General features: G+C 39.8%; 1 pseudogene; it reads right to left on the bottom strand.

The window, feature by feature from the left end:
• Positions 1-13,672: 13,672 nt before the first annotated feature.
• Positions 13,673-14,376, bottom strand: LOC148149636 (uncharacterized; annotated as a pseudogene).
• Between the last annotated feature and the right edge of the window lie 5,708 nt (positions 14,377-20,084).

Here is a 20,084-nt window from a genome sequence, read left to right as displayed (position 1 = left end):
AACAACCCTATTTTCATCAATGCAAATTTGCTATAATGTGAATGACAAGTTGGGAATGTTGTTTCTAAAGTGCAAACTTTTAAAATGTGTGTTGGCTGTAAAACATTTACATCACCAACACTCTAAGTGATGTTTCTAAAGCACAATTTTTCTATAACGTGGGGTTGCACAAGAATGCAACCATTGCATTTTAGAAGAACTAACAGTATAGTGCACTGTAAATTGATCGGAGATGTGCCATAAGAGTTATTAGAAGCAAGCACGTGCTGGATGCCAATATGAGGCGTGATCTGGGTTACTAGGCGTAAGTGATATGGGTTACGCATGGCTTGTTCCTATTGGTCATGACCTGTGAATTTGGCCAGTGCATTTGGTAAGGTGGGAAGGTGAGGATTAAAGAGTTTAGCTATGCCATTAATAAGACATTTACCGAGCAATAATACCTCTTAACTGGCAAAAAGCTGCTGCTTAGCAAGGATCTTGCTTTGTGCACCCTCCTCCCCACCCCCCTCCACCAACCCCCATCCCCCAACAGGCACACAAAAGATGAAGTGAAGATTCTGGTGGCACAATAAGTGTCTCTACCACTAGGCCAGAAAGCCTGGGTTCAAGTCCCACCTGCTCCACATGTGCATCATAACATATCTGATTAGGTTGATTAAAAATGTTTTAAAAATGCAGTGAGTTGCTCACAACATCCAAATCGTATAATTCTGCCATTGTCCACATTGTTCAGGCATCTGTAAGATACCACCCTCTCTGTATCATAAAGGCAGTGTAATGTCTTCAAATAGTCAGTTAGGTGTGTAATATACAGTTACATCAGTAAGCATAGATTCTGGACTCTATGAGTAAGTCTGTGATGTTATGGCAGTTAAGTAGTTCATGTTATCAGTAAACTTCAAGATATCTGACTCAATAAGATCCTATATCACCGTGTTATATGATAAATGAGCTTATATACAGAAAACTACAAACTACATCAGAACAAACCTCAACAAAAAAACATTCAATTTCTTTCCAGACAGGTTTTGCAAAGCAAGTTATAGGAGGGATGGGTGACAATTTCTTCCCCATTGTAGCTGCCTTGAGTGCAACCCATGGTGTTGTTCAGATTTGGATTTTCATGAATTTCTCTGGCAGGACTGTGTATCATATGAGAAGAAGTGAGCACTGCAGATTCTGAAGAATCAGAGCCGAAAAGTGTGGTGCTGGAAAAGTATAGCAGGTCAGGCAGCATCCAAGGAGCAGGAGAGTCGACGTTTTGAGCATCAGGAATGTGAGGGGGCAGGGGGCTGAGAGATAAATAGGAGGGTGGGGGTAGGGCTGAGGGGAAGGTAGCTGGGAATGTGATAGGTGGATGCAGGTGGGGGTGATTGTGTAAGGTCAGTGGGAGGATGGAGCAGATAGTAGGAAGGAAGATGGACAGGTGGGACAGATGAAAAGGCAGGTGCCAAATGGGAAGGTTGGATCTAGGATAAGGTGGTGGGGGGGAGATTTGGAAACCAGTGAAGTCAACATTGATGTCATGTGGTTGAACAGTACCAAGGTGAAAGATGAGGTGTTCTTCCGCCAGTTGTCAGATGGCTTGGATTTGACAGTAGAGGAGACCTAGGACTTGCATGTCCATGGTGGTGTAGGAGGACGAGTTGAAGTGGTTGGCCACAGGATGGTGGGTTTGTTGGGTGGGTGTGTCTGAGGTATGTTCCCTGGAATGCTCTGTGAGTTGGCATCCTGACCCTCCAATGTAGAGCAGACCCCATCGAAAACAAAGGACACAGAAGATGTGGTGGGTAGATGTGTAGGAAAATCTCTGCTGGATGTGAAAAGATCATTTGGATCCTTGGATTGAGGTGAGGGGGGAGATGTTAGCGCAGATTTTACACCTCCTGCAGCTGCTACGGAATGTGCCAGAAGTGGAGGGTGGGTTGGTGGGGAGGATGGACCTAACAAGGGAGTCACAGAGGGAATGGTCTCTGTGGAATGCAGATAGGGGTGGGAAGGGAAATATACGTCTGGTGGCGGGGTCTGATTCTAGGTGGTGGAAATGGCAAAGGATAAAGCACTGTATCCAGAGATTAGTGGGGTGAAAGGTAAGGAGTGGGGGAGTTTCTATCCTAGTTGTGGTTGGAGGGATGGGGTTCAAGGGTGAAGGTGCAGGAAGTGGAGGAGGTGTGCTGGAGAGCATTGTTGATCATGTAGAAGAGGAAATTAAGATCTTGGAAATAGGAGGCCATATGGGATGTCCTGGAGTGGGGTTGCTCCTCCTGGGAGCAGATATGGCAGAGGCAAAGGAATTGAGAGTAAGGGATCATATTTTTACAGGAGTGGGTGGTGGGAAGAGGTGTAGTCCAAGTAGCTGTGAAATAGATGTCCGTGTTGAGTCGGTCACCAGAGATGGAGATGGAGAGGTCCTGGAAGGTCCAGATGAACATGAGATCAGGGTGGAAGTGTTAGTGAAGTTGATGAGCTGTCCAACCTCCTCATGGGAGCAAGAGGTGGCACCAATACAACTATCAATATAGAGGAGGAAAAAGTGGGGGACGGTGTCGACACAGGTGTTTTTGTGCTTTGCTGAAGGAACATGTTGATATCACGCATCATAACTCAGCAGTAATGGACTGAACTGTCACAGTAATTCACGAAAAGAAATATAAAGATTTGCTTTAAAACAGACACAGTAAACCAGATGAGGATTGTTTATCAGTTGAACTTGTGTGCATCATAGAATTGTGCTGTGTGTTATGGACCAGACCCGACCCGTCAAAACATTTTTAAGCAGGTAGCCCAGACTGTAACTTTGCTATTTGTTTCAGATAAGTGTGAAGTGGATGTTCCTGGAGTGAATCAGCTGGTCCTGCTGCAAAGTTCTAAACAAACAGAATTTATTTGCAGAATTACAGAATTAAACACAACAAACTGAAAATAGAATACCTGAATAACTTATCCCATCCACACTCGACAGGCTATCCCAACTTAATGATGCTATTCCAAAATACTTGCAACAGTCCCAATAGCACAAAGAGTAAAACTGACACAAAAAGCCTTGCAGGTTACAAAGTCAGAAGGGTAGAAGGAGGGAGAGAGTTTCCAGTTTCAACTGTGACCCTGACTCAACTAACCCCTGAACTGGATTAGTTGTGCTGGAAGAGCACAGCAGTTCAGGCAGCATCCGAGGAGCAGTAAACCATCTGCAGTCATTGTTCTAACCTAACCCCTGAACTGAACTGACCTATGCAGCTGGAGAGCTGGCCACGCCACCTTGATTATACCAGTTTTTTAAAAAAGACTTGAAAGCTTTCTACCTGAAGTTAGGTATCAACAAAAAAATGTCCCAATAATCTATTTAAACCCAGTATAGTAGGTTCCTGGCCAATTACTCCCCTCTCTGAAAAAAAACTCAAGAGCACAGTAACTTTGAGAAAGGACCAGCTTTGTGACATGTATAAACATCATAATGTTGATTAGATGACAATAACAGTGGTGAAAAGCAAAAGCAAGCTATAAACCAAAGTCAGAGTTCATTAAAATCAAGAGATAAGCCTCTTTCTAAGGAGACACAAGGAAGTCTTAATGAGTTAAGTGATCGAGTCCATATTGAAATGATAACATGTTTGTGAAGGTTGTCAGCGGTCAAACTGATCACTTGCTGGAGATTGGATTATGTTAAACTTTTGGATGCACACCTTTTTCTGGAAAGAGTATGTAAAATTAAAAGTCTCACAGGCAGAATTAGTTAGGTTGGGGAAGGAATCATCTGATCAAAAGCTGGAAGTTGAGGTGGAGCAGTTCTGGTCTAATCTTCAGACCATTTCACAGAAAAGGTTCTGTTTTGATTGTAAGCATTGTATGAGTAAGCTTTTTGCAGTATACTTCACTTTAATAAAGAACATTGGATATTTTCTATTGTTGGTATTGTCTTGGGTTCATTGGTAGAAATTAAAGAATGTTATGTCAAAATATTGGTTAGATCTCAACTGGAATTCTGTGGCCATTCTGGTCTCAACTTCACTGGCAGAAGGGTTAGTAACCAAGCAGCACTGATTCAATGTAATTAGCAAAACAGACACAGTAAATCAGATGAGGCCAGAAAAGACAATTTTCTTTAATTGTATTCAGTAAATTATGATTGGTAATACATTGGCTGAATAGGAAATGGAATAAAATGCTACAATAACTTGTAACAGAAAATAACTTATTTATTTGATGGGCAAAAAATTACAAGGCTATGCAGAAAGAGCAGGAGCAAACTGTTTAGTTGGTTATTTTAAAGAGATCATTTAGGTTCAGAGGCAAATAGTCTCCTTTTTCTGCATCATATTTTTGCTCAAAATTGTGAAAGGTTTTTTTGACCTGTTCATCCAGAATTAGCATTAAATCGATTTATTAATGATTCTTCTAAATGAATCTCATAACTTCTCTTGCCACCTCCAAGGTTCTGGCCTCTACTGTTCAATCTACACATCAATTATTCCTACTTTCCAAAAAACTCTTGTCATCAGTCCTAGAATTACATTTAATTGTATTGTATCCATTTATTTCACTTCGATTATTTAAAGTAATGTATGCTCCTTTCTCTCTATAATGTTCAAGGCACTCAAGTTCAGGTTTCAGCTATACTAGAGCCTTGGTTATTGTTGTATATCGGATGGATCTAGTTTTGCAGGGACATAATTTTTTAAAGTTTGTGTCACATATAGACACGGTGGTTAAAAAAGGCATTTGACATGCTTGCCTTCATTGCTCAGTCCTTTGAGTATCGGAGTTGGGAAGTCATGTTGAGGTTATACAGGACATTGGAGAAGCCCCTTCTGGAACACTGTGTCCATTTCGGGTCGCACAGCTATAAGAATGATGTTATTAAGCTGGAGAGGTTTCAGAGGAGATTTACCATGATGTTTCAGGGTATGGAAGGTTTGAGTTATAAAGAAATGCTGGATGGGGGGGGAGATTTTCAGTGGAGAGTAGGAGGTTCCGAGGGGACCTGATAGAAGTTTATAAATTATGAGAGGTATAGACAGAGTTAATGGTAGCTGTCTTTTCTCTAGGATGAAGGATTTCAAGTCTATGGTTCACAATTTTAAGTTGAGAGGAGAGCAATTTAAAAAAGACATGAGAGGCAATTTTTTACACAGAGAGTAGTTCGCATGTGGAATGAACTCCCTGAGGAAGTGGTGGATGTGGGTATAATGTTTAAAAGATATTTGGATAGATACATGAATAGGAAAGGTTTGGAGGGATATGGGCGAGGAGCAGGCAGGTGGGATAAGTGGAGTTTGGGATTATGTTCAGCACGGACTGATCGGAGCAAAGGATTTGTTTCTGTGCTGTACGACTCTACGACTCTACACTGTTATATAACTTGGGGTCAGGGTGCCCAATCATTCCAGGTATTATGGATCTGACTCATATTTAAGGTGATTGTCCAATGACCTGGGATAATACCTGGGTTGGAAGCATATTGTCCTGTATTTAATTCCTCAAATGTTGAACATGCATAAAATGCACCCACATGGTTGAATCACTATTTTCCTCCTCAGCTTAAGATTTGCCATGCAAGTTCTCTTGATTTATTCCCTGACAGTTGGTCATCCTAATTAGGTGACAAAATCATACTGTCACTCACCTGGCCTGAGAAGATTATATGCCTGACAACTGTAGGGACAGTCTACTAATCAGGATGATGAACACTTTTTGATCATAAAATTATGATAAGCATGTTTACAGAGTTTGGTTTTACTGTTGTGTCAAATACTTTACAAGTGCAACTTCTATGCAACATTATTGCTTCTTCCAGTTGATCCAATACCAGCACAAAAGGTCATGCCAATTTACATTTGCTTATTTTTTTGTTGTTGGCTTAGTATGTAAATGTGCAGAGTAACAAGTCGCAAATGGCTTTATGAAAGCAACTATCTGCACAAAAATTAAATGTTATAGGACATTTTTTCCACTAGAGGCCATAAGAGCACAGAGTTGTTTTTTTTATTTCTAATCTACCTGTTCAGAGTTGCTACCACACATCACTGAAGCAAGTGGGGTTTGAACCTGGAGCTCTTGGTCCAGAGGTAGGGACCAAGTGCCCTTAGACTTGTTTTTTCTTTAAATAAATCAATAGTAATAACTCATTATATTAGTTCATTGTATTGGTCAAATGAAACTTCAGAGGCACCAATTATCCAAATATTTAATTACAACATATGGTTCCAGCAGTTGTTTTACATACAATACTTACCCTTTCTCTGTTTGGCTGTTAAATATTATTGTTTTCAAAGAATAAAACCTCCTAAGTGAGCTGAGAATCCATATGTCTGGATGAATAATCCAGGATTATGAACTTAAATTCCATGGGCTGTTCATGGATTCTGAAAAAGCTAAACTGGAAGGGCTCTTGTGGTACAGTGGTACTGTCTCTACCTGAGCCAGGAGGCCTGGGTTCAAGTCTCAGATGCTTCAGAGGCGTCTAACAACAAGACTCGACAGGTTAATTAGAAAAACTAAAAGGAATCTGGAATAAATTAATGGTAACCATTAAATATCAGATCATTTATTGTATGAATCTAAATATTTGATTGCATGTCTTTTAGGAAATGAGATCTGCCATCTGAGCTGGCCTGTAGGTGACTCCCCAGCAATGTAATTGACTCTTACATGTCATCTGATGCTATCTAGCAAGCCTTTCATTTGTAATAAATAAGTGCAAATAAGGAAAAAGCAAATAAAGATTACTCAACTTTAATCTAAAATTGGATTTGTTATGAAGTTGAAGGCATGTACTGCACCTTTAAGAGAGAGTGAATGCTGCTCTGTACTGAGAGCTTACAAGAGCAATCTCAGTGTACTGCAAAATTGAAAATACGTAACATTTGGCTATGAAGTAGTTATCTGAGTTAGCGAGTTTTGAGAAGATTTGTAGCTCAGGTTGAGATTCTGGTTGTAAGTTTGCTCGCTAAGCAGGAAGATTCGATTTCAGACGTTTCTTCACCATACACCATACTACCATAGCGCTAGTGTTATGTCCCATTTTCTATAACCTAAGCACATAGATCGAAATCATAACACCACGCTTCACCGGAGGCTCACTAATAATGATACCTGGTATGGTGACACCATACTACCATAGCGCTAGTGTTATGTCCCATTTTCTATAACCTAAGCACATAGATCGAAATCATAACACCACGCTTCACCGGAGGCTCACTGATAATGATACCTGGTATGGTGACAAAATATCTGAAAACAAACCTTGCAGCTCAGCGAGCAAAGTTACATCCATGCCTGAGTTGGTTGCTGTTTCGACAACAATTCAATCAGTTTAAATTATGCCCCAGGATACTAAAACCCAATCAAGTTTACAGTTATTGTTTTGCCAACATTGAACCAATGAGACGATCTGATGTTGGGGATACAAAAAAGGCAGGCATTTTGAAAATCAGACAGAGCAACTACCATCAAAAGCCAAGAAATTAGGAACAGTCTCTATCAAAGGTACCTTTTTATATGAAACATCTTCACAATAAAAAGAAAGAAGACTCTTCAGGTGGAAGAAAACAGACATAAAAGACGACAGCTGCTGTATGGCTTTGAAATTAAGTTGATGTAATTTTAATAAGAGTTCTATTGGAACAGTATATTATTGTAGAGCTGGAGGCAAGTAATAAGCAGTTAAAAGAAAGGGGGACTTAGAGTTGTGAGTAATTGCTGCTTAATGTTCACTTTTAAAGTTAAAGAATAAATTGATATTATTTTCTTTAATTAGTGGAATTTAGGAGTTTTCTGTCACTCATATTTTAACAGATTACAAGACGAAGTGAGCTTTTCTAGGTGTTTGGTTTAATTAACAGAGAGGATCACCGCCATGTCATAACAGATTTCAAAAAAGGCATATGCATGCCAGCTGACCCTATAATGTTCTCCTCATTAACAACAGAAGACTGGTCAAAATTGGGACTGTTATCGCTCAGATAAAGTGAAGCAATGCTTGATTGTGATTATCTCAGTTTATCCATAATATTCTACAGCTAAACTCTTCCATCACCAACACTTCAATTTTCTGCCAATCAGCAAAACCAGAGGTAGCAGCACAGTGTCCTCCTGTCAGACAAGGTGGCCCTGTGAGTCCTTAACATGGACTCTGGCCTCCATAAAGTCTCGTCACATCAGTCAAACATCCATCAGGAAACCTTTGTTTGTTTACCATTTGCAGTCTTTACTGAACTGATGAATCAGTCTGGACACAATTTGGAAGAAGCACAATGAAGAGTAAGGGAACAGATTGTGCTTCGTGCAAGGGACTTCAATTTCCATCTGCCACAGTGGCTTGATGGTACTTCTACTAACAGAGGTGTCCTGAGACACACTGCTGTCAGACTGGGCAGCAACTTCAGCAACACCCAGACAGCATTCACATTTCAACTGCTAAGTGGAAAATAACTTCCATGCTGTACAAGTCAAAGCGTGTGGTGCTGGAAAAGCACAGCAGATCAGGCAGCATGAGGAGCAGTAGAGTCGATAGTTCGGGCATAAGCTCTTCATGCTGTATAAGTATCAGGCAACAACCAATTCTAACATGAGAGGGTCTAACTATTTTCTTTGATATTCAAAATTATTACAGTCATTAAATCCCCCACAATTAATAGCTCAATATTAACCAGAAACTTAACTAGATCAACTTCATAAATGGTATGCCCAGAAGAACACGTCAGAGGGTGCATACTCTTCAATAAACTATTCACTTCCTGATTTCATGTAAAGCCATTCCAACATCACAATGGCACAAGCCAGTCATCATCATTAGCGGTCCCTCACAGATGAGGATGACTCTTTTCCACTCTCAGGGTGAGTCCATAGGTGGCTCTACAGACAATGTGGTTACTATAGGCTCTGTTACACTTGAGGCAGGTGTTGGTCACGGGAAGGGATGGGTGGGGTCATTGGTGTAGCAGGGCGCTCTTCTTGCTTCTTTCGTCTGGTTTCCATTTTCTCCTGCTGGCAAGTCTCAAGGTGCTCGACACCTTCCTGGATGCAACTTCTCCACTTCGGATAGTTTTAGGCCAGTGATTCCCACATATCAGTGAATACTGCACTTAGCCAGTGAGGCCTTGAGGGTATCACTGAAGCACTTCCTCTGTCCACCTGGGGCTCGCCTGTGTTTTCAAAGCTGGGAGTAGAGCATCTGTTTTGGGATCTTGTGTTGGTCACGTGGACAACATGCCCGGCCCATTGTAGCTAATAAAGGCTGGTCAATGCCTTGATGCTGGGGATATTAGCTGGTCGAGGATGCTGATTTTGGGGAATTTTTGTTCCTAGTGGCTTCGCAGGATCTTATGCAGGCAGCGGTGGCGGTAGGATGGCACAGTGGTTAGCACTGCTGCCTTACAACGCCAAGCATCCAGGTTTGATTCCGGCCTCGGGTAACTGTCTGTGTGGAGTTTGCACATTCTCCCTGTGTCTGTGAGGGTTTCCTCCAGGTGCTCCAGTTTCCTCCCACAATCCAAAGATGTGCAACTTCGGTGAACTGGCTGTGCTAACTTGCTCATAGTGTTCAGGGATGTGTAGGTTAGGTGTATCTGAGTGTAAATAAACACTTCTTTGTTTTTAGTGCAGTTTCAGTAAATATGTTCCCTTGTTCTTGTAACCTAATGTAACCACTGAGCCACCGTGCCATCCTTTATCTATGTTCGCTTCACATCACGTTAAAGTACTTGACGTCTTCCAAACCTTTCTAATTACTTATGTAATCCGACATAATCATTATATCATCATTATACATACTTCTGATGTTAACCAAATTAGTCTACATCTTCCTCCAAATCTTTGTTCCTTTTATGTATATATTCTATAAATCTCCTCCAAAGTCCCAAATTTCACAGGAGTTATCTCAATCTCACCAAATTGGTTCTTTTTGAGGTTGTGGATGTTCTGTACTCTCTATTTTATTGGTATAAGAGCTCTTCTTCCTTTTGAGTCATAAGTCAAAATTTCTATTATTTCTTAAATATATTAATCTATTTTTTTATTATAATACTATGGGTCTGTCTCAGTTATTTATGATCTCAGTTGTGATTTTATTTATTTCAATAATTATTTCCTTGTCTGTTGGTCTCTTATGCAGGCTGTCTCTCTGGAATTCATCACTGGCACCTCTGCAATCTGTAAATATTATTAAATTTGGGTTGTCTCTTTGCTCTTCTTCTCACTGTTTACATTCTTGATGGGGAGATGCTGGTGTTGGATTGGGTTGGACAAGATCAAAAGTCACACAACAGAAGAGTATAGTCCGACAGGTTTATTTGAAAACACAAGCTTTTGGAGCCTCACATCTTCTTCTGGTGCTAGTAAGAGAGAAGACATCCAACACAGAATTTAGAAGTAAAAGATCGAAGGGTCACACAACTGATGTAAACGTATTGTACAATCCTGTGGACAGTCCACGTCTGAACCATCAAGCCATTAACATGATGGGATACTCTACATTTTCCTGAATTAGGGCAGACACTCTCTTGTGCGCGCAAGTGCACACGTGCGCGCACACATACACACACGGTGAATTTGTATTTGCAGATACAGTCTATTTTGCTCAAAAAGCAGTCAATTTCTGGACAGTCAGTTGATGTGGCATTTTATAAATTCCTGACTCCAGGTTAAGACTAAGACTCAGACAGATTCTAAACAAGACCTCACACCTAAAATGCATTGTCTGACCTGAGATGTCACCTCTTCTATACTTATAAAACCTCAAGTTATTTTGGGACAATGACTTGAAAGAAATTCTGGGATTTGCATATTAAGCAATTGAAACCTGTATCGCCACTCTAACTGATTAAAAATTTAGCTGCCATCTTAGGGCTGTTCAGTACTTTCAAATCAGTGTATGACCCTTTGATCTTTTATTTATAAATTCTGTGTCAGATGTCTCCTCTCTCATTAGCACCTGAAGAAGAGTGAGGCTCTGAAAGCTTGTGCTTTCAAATAAACCTGTTGGACTATAACCTGGTGTTGTGTGATTTTTGACATTTTACGTTCTTGTGTTCATTCTCTGTAATGTTAGGCTTTGAAGTTTGGAATGAAGATGGAAGATACATTCTCAATTTCCAACCCATCAGTAATGATGACAGTGATAACCTGTTCTCGAGTGGAGAAGACCAATATCTTTAGAGCAAGATTGATCTATTTGTATTTCTTAAATAAAGCTTTACTTATTTATACCCTTCTCTTTCAGCTTCTCCATTTGCTAGAGGACAGCGAATGAAATGGTAACACAAAGGAAATTATATTCACGTGAAAAATTTTAAAATTTCTCATGTGAAAATTGGAGACCATTGATTGGCGCTCCAATAGAATTCCATGGGTGGTGCAGATTCTTCTGGATGAATGTATATGCTGTCATACTCTGCAAAAGTTTGACTTCAATCCAACTTTTTAAAAAATTTGTTTATAAGATATGGATATCTCTAGCCAGGGCAGCATTTATTTCATCCCCAATTGCCCTTGAGATGGCAAGCCGCCTTCTTGAAATGCTGCAGTCTACATTTTAGAAAGGGTGTTCCAGATATTGACCAGTGACGGTGAAGGAAGAGCAATATCGTTCAAAGTCAGGATGGTGTGTGGCTTGGAGGGGAATTTGCAGATGGTGGTACTCCCTTTTATCTATTGCCTTTGTTGCCCTTGGTAGTAGAAGTCACAGGTTTGGAAGATTTTACAGAGGAGCCATGCTGCACTGCATGTTGTACATGGTACACACTGTTATGGCGCACAGGGTTAGCTTGCCATAAATCAAATTCTGCTATTTCCAGAGTCATATCAAATATTAAAATTTTTCCTGGAAAGTACGCTGTCATATATACCTGAATTTCAGACCAAGGTCGATAGAAAGCACAGGTCAGGTTCAATACTAAACAAGAATTACTATTTATTCTAAGTAATTAGACTATAGCTACAAGTACACAGGTATAAACCTTCAGTCCTTAGCACTACTAACTAAAATTCTAATCTCCTTATAAACTCCCCCTTTTACACACATATACACACGCATAGAAAAAATAGATCATTGGTCAAGATCAGTGGTTTTTACTTACTGATTCTGATGTTGTGATGTTCCTATTTCAGCTAGCCAGAACCTTAGCATTCAGATGTTCTTCTTCTGGAAGCTTCCACTGGTTTGTAAGAAGCCAGCATTGAAAAATGAGTCTGATTTATCAATTCTAAAATCATAGCTCACAACAACTGCTGCAGGAAAAGTATTTGGTTTTCTTCAAATTTAAACTAAATTTTGTACTGTAGAGAACAGGCAGCTTCTACTGGGGAAAGCAATAGCAATAATTTCTGTGTTTTTGTAACTTGTTTCCAGGATTAAATTTACTTAATTAGCTGAGAAGTATTCAGCTTCATTTGTTAACAACTTCTTGGATCCTGAACTTCTACACATTGCAAGAACTCATTGCCACAAATAACAGAGTTCATAATAAGTACCAAATTCCTTGCTGTGAATTATGTAGTAATCTTACTAAATCTCTGATTGTAAAAACAAGACTTTCACAGTTTTTAAAGACACAAAACAAAGACACATTCTTTACAACACTGCTGCTACCATGCATTGGTGACGAAGGGAGTGAATGTATAAGATGATAGAAAGGGTGCCAAACAAAAGGGCTATTTTGACCTGGATGTTGTCAAGCTTCTTGAATGGTGTTGGAAGTGCATTCATCTAGCCTAGAGGAACATATTCCATCACAATGTTGAATTGTGCTTGCAGATGACGATTCAGGAAATGAGTTTGTCACTGCACCATTTTCAACTTCTGACTTGCTCATGTAGACACAATATTTAAATAGCTGGTTCAGTTCCATTTCTGGTTAAAGAATGGCAATTGTGTGAAATTTAGTGATGATAATGCCATTGAAAACCACACAACGCCAGGTTATAGTCCGACAGGTTTATTTGGAAGTACTGGCTTTGTAGTGCTGCTCCTTCATCAGCTGGTTGTTGAAGGAGCAGTGCTCTGTAAGCTAGTGATGAGTGATGTTTGTGGAACCCAGCAGGTTATTGCTAAGCATGTACCACCTGATAACATTGTTCATGTCCCCTTTGATCAAGATTAGGCTGATGATGTGACAATTGGTCAGGTTACATTTATCCTGCTGTTTGTTTACAAGTTGCACTTGGGCAAGTTTCCACATTGTTGGGTAAATGCCAGTTTTGATGCTACACTGGAACAGCTTGGCTCAGGCTGGGTAAATTCTGAAGCATGAGTTTCCAAACTATTTCCAGAATGTAGTCAAGGCCCAATGTCCAGTATCCAAGATCTTCAATTATTTTTGATATCAAGTGGAGTGAATCCAATTGGCTGAAGACTGGCACTTGTGATGCTAGGGATGTCAGAAAGAGGACTAGCCTCTATTTGACACTTCCATCCAAAGATGGTTGCAACTACTTTCGATTTGTCTTTTGCATTTCTGGATTGGGTTCCCTCTTGATTGTTTGATTGATTTGATTTATTGTCACATGTACCTAAGGACACTGAAAAGCTTTGATTGTGAGCAGTACAGGCAGATCACAATAAGCAAGGAACATACAGATCATAGGGTGAAACAAAAACCTGGACGGAGTAAGACATACAGGTTACATTTCACAGGACATGCACTAGGCCAACTCAACATTAACAAGATCAACATTACTTGAAGTTAGAGGGTCCTTCCAACAGTCTAATAACAGCAGCAAAGAAGCTGTTCTTGAATCCGCTGGTGCATGTTCCACCCTCTGTATTTTCTGCCTGATGGAAGAGATTGTCAGAGAGCATTACCGGGGTGAGATGGTCTTTAATGATGTTGGCAGCCATTCCACAACAATGAAATGTGTAAATGGAGTCCATGGATGAGAGATTGGCTTCTGTGATGGTCAGGGCTGTGCACATAACCTTATATAGTTTCTTACTGTCCTGTACAGACCAGTTCTATACCAGGCTGTTATGCACCCAGACAGTATGCTTTCTATGGTACATTTGTGAAAGTTGGTGAGGGTCCTTATGGACATTCCAAATTTCCTGAGCTGCCTGAGGAAGAAGAGGTGTTGTTGTGCATTCTTGATTATTGCATAAATTTGGGAAGTCCAGGACAGGTTGTCAGTTACCATCACTCCTAGGAACTTGACACTCTCCACCCTCTCAACCTCTGCTCCTTTAATGTAGATTGGGGAATGTTCTCCTCTTTTCTTTCTGAAATCAATGACCAGTTCTTCAGTTTTTCCAACCCTGAGACAGAGATTGTTATCATTGCAGCACAACACAAAACCCTCTATCTCCTTTCTGTATTCTGACTCATTGTTGTTTGACATCCATCCTACCAATGATAATGTTATCAGAAAAGTTGTAGATAGCATCTGTTCAGAATTTGGTAACATAATTGTGGGTGTACAGTAGGGGGTTGAGGCTATCCAAGCATGCCCTCCTTTACTTTTCACTGAAACAGGGGAAATCCACCAACTTGATGCAGGTAGTGGAGTGAGGGATACGGCAGGCCTTAAAGTTACAGATTATGGTTCAAAATAATTCCAATGTTACTGATGGCCCACAGCACCAGATGGATGCCAGTTTTGAGTTACCAGATCTGTTCAAAATCTCATCTATTTACCCTCCTTTTAGAACAATGGTGTCATAGTATCAGTTTCCCAATCTACTGGAACCCTTCCAGAATTCAGTGAGTGCTGGAAATATTTTGACCAGTGTCTCCACTATCTCTGCAGCCCCACTTACATTTAAACTCTTGGGTGCAGATTGTCAAGTCCTGGCAACTTGTCTGCCTTTAGACCCATTCATTTGCCAAATACATTGTATATCAAAATAGAGACTGTTACTGGATTTGTCCCCATGCTGGCACTTTGCTTATCTGTTATGTTTGCGACGTATAACCGTAAAGACTGATACAAATCTTTGCTTTAAATTATGTGCCATTTCCCTGTTCTCCATATGAATGCTCACGTTTCATCCCCAAGGGCCCCACACTTACTTAAGCTGCTCTCTTTTTACTTATTTGTAGAAACCCTTGCTGTTTGACAAGACAAAGAAAACAATTTACTTTCGTAATCAATTTTCTCTCTCTTCAGCTTTTTAGTCATCCACAGCTGATCACCATTCCATAGAGGATCCTTAATTATGAGATTGCTTACTATTTCTCATTGCACAATACTAGATCTAAAGTAGTCCATTCCCAGGTAGATTCTGCAACAAACTGCTCTAAGAAGCAATCACTGACACACTCTATAAATTTGACTCCCATATCACCCTCACCCATCTGACTTATATGTCAATATGCAGATGAAAATCCCCCATGACAATGTTAGCATCCCTCTTGCATGCTGCAACTATTTCCCAGTTTATGTTTTATTCTGCAGTGCGGTAACTCTTTGGGGGCTTACAGACAATTCCCACCTGTGACTTCTTTCCTTTGTCATTTTTTATTACCACCCACAGTAACTCTTCGTCATTATTGATTACATCTGTATTGTTACTCACAAACTCACTAATATCTTCCTTTACTAACAAACCAACCCTATTTCCTTTCTTTTTTGCCTATTTGTCTGGAAAGTCAAATGACTATGAATTATGAATTCCCAGTCTTGGTTACCGTGTAGCCACATCTCTATAACACCTATTCGGTCATATTCAGTTATTTTTATTGATGCCGTAAACTCATGTGTCTTCTTACAAACGCTGTGTAAATTCAAATAGAGAGCCTCAAGCTTTGATGTTTTACCATTATTAATCTCTCTGGTTCTACTTTATTTGCTGCACTATTCTGTGTATATTTTCTACCCCTTCCTGTCACATTTTGATTATTGAAACAAACAAAGAAATTACTGGAAAATCTCAACTGGTCTGGTTGCATCTGAGGAGAGAGAAACAGAGTTAACATTTTGAGTCCAGTAACCCTTCACATGGTGATTAATGTTGATCTCTCCCTACCTGGTATCTCTGCGTTCTCATTTCTTTTTTGAACTTTCCTTTAAATAAACCTTTCTACCCCTACTAATTAGTTTAGAACCCTTTCTACAGCCCCAAGTGCACAATTCACTAGAACCCAGCATGCTTCTAATGAAATCGCTTATTAATCCTACCTCCTTATACATAACCACATCTAAAATAACCTGCTCCCATATAGGTTCTGCAACAAATGGCTCGAAGAAGAAATGGTTGACACACCCTATAAAACTTGTCCCAACAGACGAGTCCTCTCACTCCCCAGTACTGTGCCAGAGCTCCATGAATTTCAATTCAGTCCTCACACCAAACTATGAGCTACACATTTGCCTGTCTAATCATATGGTCTCCATGCTAATTTGTACATGGATTGAGTAATAAACTAGAGATTACTACTTTTGCGGTTCTGGTTTATAATTTAAGCCTAACCTGTTTGTAATCCCTTATTGGAATCTCTTTCCTCATCTTACCTATGTAGTTGGTACCTACAAGCTACCTCCTCCTGCCTCCTGCCATCTGGCAGAAGATACCAGAGCATTCGGTCTCTCATGGCCAGACTGTGCACCAATTTCTTCCCCCAAGCCATCAGGCTCCTGAACACTGTATGATCAAACTCTTTTCCATCGAAAATTCTTTGCACAACTTTGAATTGCTGCTAGAATCATGTCTATTGATTATCATTCTTATATTACACTGTAATTTGCATGTTTTGTACTTCTTATACACTTTTTGTTGTCCTTTGTATTAGAATTAGAATCCCTGCAGAGTGGAAACAAGCCCTTCGGCCCAACAAGTCCATACCGACCTTCTGAAGAGTAACCCACCCAGATCCATTCCCCTACAATATATAACCCTGACTAATGCATCTAGCCTACACATCCCTGAACACTATGGGCAATTTAGCATAGCCAATTCACCCAACCTGCACATCTTTGGATTGTGGAAGGAAACTGGAGCACCCAGACGAAACCCATGAAGACATGGGGAGAATGTGCAAACTCCACACAGACAGTCACCCGAGGCTAGATTCGAACCTGGGTTCTTGACACTGTGAGGCAGCAGTGCTAACCACTGAGCCACCATGCTGCCCCAAATGATCGTGTAGGATGAGGTGGCAGTAGATAAAGTGAATGCATTAGTATGATAGTGGTGAAAGATGGATTCAATTCATGATGGCGAGGTTTTTGGAGAAGTCACACCATTTTCTCACACACAGTCTGTCAATTTACTTACAGTCTGCAACACCTTCTGTCTATCTTATCCCCTTCTTCTCTTTTTCATCTCACCAAGTTTTCCCTCACCAAGTTTACTTGCTTTCCATTTGCTGGAAGATTGAATGTGGAAGATTAAGGGGTTGCTCCACAAGTTGAAGGTGTCATACTTTTGAATAACTTCTGTTTAAGCACACTTTCTTGGTCATGTTGAAGATCAAGAGGCATGGCAACAATGCCTCTATACCTGGCCATGTATTCTTTGCCTTGAACATATGTGGAAATTGGCAAAAAAAGCCACCAAGGACCCAGCAGAGTACTTCCACCAGCTATGCCTGAACAGAGGTAATTTGAAAGTGCATCACCTGCAATTTATGGAGTGACTGCCTTCATTAGTGTAGAGTCAAAACCATTTTTTTGGCTATAAGCCTGATCTATGGTGAGTAATGCACAAATTCATAGCTTGAACCTGTGTTGGTCCAAGCAACCAGGACTACAGCTTGCCTGTCCTGTGGAGAAAGGGCTTGAGGTGGCAGGGCTAAGGAAATATGGGGAGGCTGTACTGGGACATCCTGCATGTGTCTTGGGGAGTTTCATGACGTGTACAGGGAATTGGATTAACTGCCCAAACGTTGGACAGCCAATTGGAGTAAATAAAGCCTCCATCCTCCCTTACAGTCCATGGGGCACCAATATTTTACAGATGTTCATAATGCACCCCCACTACCATGAGTGGAAGCCATAGTGAGCAATGCTGGTTATAGAAAAGAAATGGTACAAAGCATCAGACCCAATAACCTGACTAGAACCAGCTGCTTCACAAGCAAAGATGTAGTTACTTTAAACCAACCTGTCCAGAAATATTATGACATGGGAAGGCAATGACTGAGTGGTATTAATCATTAGACTATTAATCAAGAGACCCAGGTAATAATCTGAGGACTTTGGTTCAAATCCTGCCAATAGCAAATGGTGGAATTTAAATTCATTAAAAGTCTAAAATTAAGAATCTCATGATGACCATGAACCATTGGCTATTGTTGGGGGGATACCCCATTTGGTTCATTAACGTCCTTTAAGAGATAGAACTACTGTCCTTATCTGGTCCAGCATATACGTGGCTTGAGACCAACAGCAATGTGGTTGATGGTCAACTGCCCTCTGGGCAATTAGGGATGGTTAATAAATATTGGCCCATTCAGCAATGCCCACATCCTGTGAATGCCATACCTCCAGCACAGATGTCATATGAGTCCAGACCCAAGACCCTCAGAAGTTAATTTTGAAGCTTATTGCTTAAGGTCAAAAAATATATTCAGCATTTAGAAATTATTTGGCATGTTCAAAATGAGAGAGAGAGAGAGAGAGAGAGAGATAGAAAGGAGGGGAAAGCAAATCTTCCATAGTTGGCATTGGATATTATTAAAAGGAATCTTAAACGATTTGAGCTTACAATGTTCATTCATTGATAAATCTATAATAGTGTTGCTACCCATGTGTGTGTGACTTACATCATAAGTGTAGTATATTATAAATCAAATTTTGATTGTGCAGTTTGATCAGAATATGAAAATAGCTCCTTTCCAGTGGTGCTAGCTGTTGCACATGGTTTATTCCAACCATGTTAAATCATTGTTGCAATAAAATTCTTCTAGTCATTCATCAGGAATTGGTCCAATAGAAGTGCATTTAATACATGTAAACTGGTTTTTAAAAAATGAAATATTTTCAATTATCTCAAATGGATAACTTAAAGTGTTCATATTGGTAAATGTAAGGGTTAGTTTGAGTCTACATTCTTGAATTATAAGTCCACACATATGCAAAGATACAACTAATACTATGTATCTAATTATTTACACATAAAAATATTAGAGTCGAAAAGTGTGGCTCCGGAAAAGCACAGCAGGTCAGGCAGCATTCGAGGAACAGAGGAATTGACGTTTCGGACATAAGCCCTTCATCAGGAATGTCCTCATTTTCTTCATATTAAAATATTAGCCATGGAATTTTTCAATCAATTGTTAATTATTTCCTAATGAACTCATTTTAAGTACGTCACAGCTATTCTTTCTGCACCATGAATTTCACTACACATCAATGATTTGAAGCTTTCTAATAATTAACTTTAGGAAGTGTATTTAAAACACACTACCATAAAAAGCCTACATTTAATTCTGAGTTTACTTGGCAGGAGCAAATTACTTCAGTATTTCTATGTTGATTTAAAATAGACAATACTTTCGATATAACAAATACAAATTTCAATACAAAGAGTTGTACAGCTTAATGTCAATGGAAAACAAATTTTGAAATACCTACACACTTACACAACTGACTCAGCTCATTTAAGGATCTATTGAGTGGCGATTGGCATTAAATCTGTAAACGAGAGGAGTTATCTCCTGGTATTATCAGAAAAGAAAAATCCTGAAAAATCAAATTCTAGGTTGATTATTAAACAATCAGGTTGGAGAAACGGCAGGCAAAAAAGAAATTGCTTGGCTAACTCTTTTAAATTGTCAACTAGTTTGATTTGTATCTTGACAATGGGTTTATGCTACCTTTGAAGAATACTTATTAAAGGAAATAAATGTCAAGCAGCCAAACAAAGTAACACAGTGTCCTGCAAAAGTAAAGGAAATGTTGCAATTTTATGGAGTTTGATCTGTAAGGCCAACTTGATCTTGAGAATGTACAAAGTATTGTGAAGAAACCTGCCAAAAATGTCAATCATGCCTTTTGGAGAGAAGTGGCATTAATCAGCAACATAAAACACTTCAACAACTGAATTTGAACAGTAAGATAATATATTAGCTATTCTCCCCTTTTTCCCTTGGACAGCTGAAGGCTCCACCTTCTAACAGGAACTGCTATAAAATGAAGCCTGAACAATACAC

This window comes from Chiloscyllium plagiosum, unplaced genomic scaffold (genome assembly GCF_037043375.1).
Source record: "Chiloscyllium plagiosum isolate Xiang-an unplaced genomic scaffold, Cpla_swu_hap1 HiC_scaffold_7, whole genome shotgun sequence".
Classification (NCBI taxonomy): Eukaryota; Metazoa; Chordata; class Chondrichthyes; order Orectolobiformes; family Hemiscylliidae; genus Chiloscyllium; species Chiloscyllium plagiosum.
This window is presented reverse-complemented; position numbering and strand designations above follow the sequence as displayed.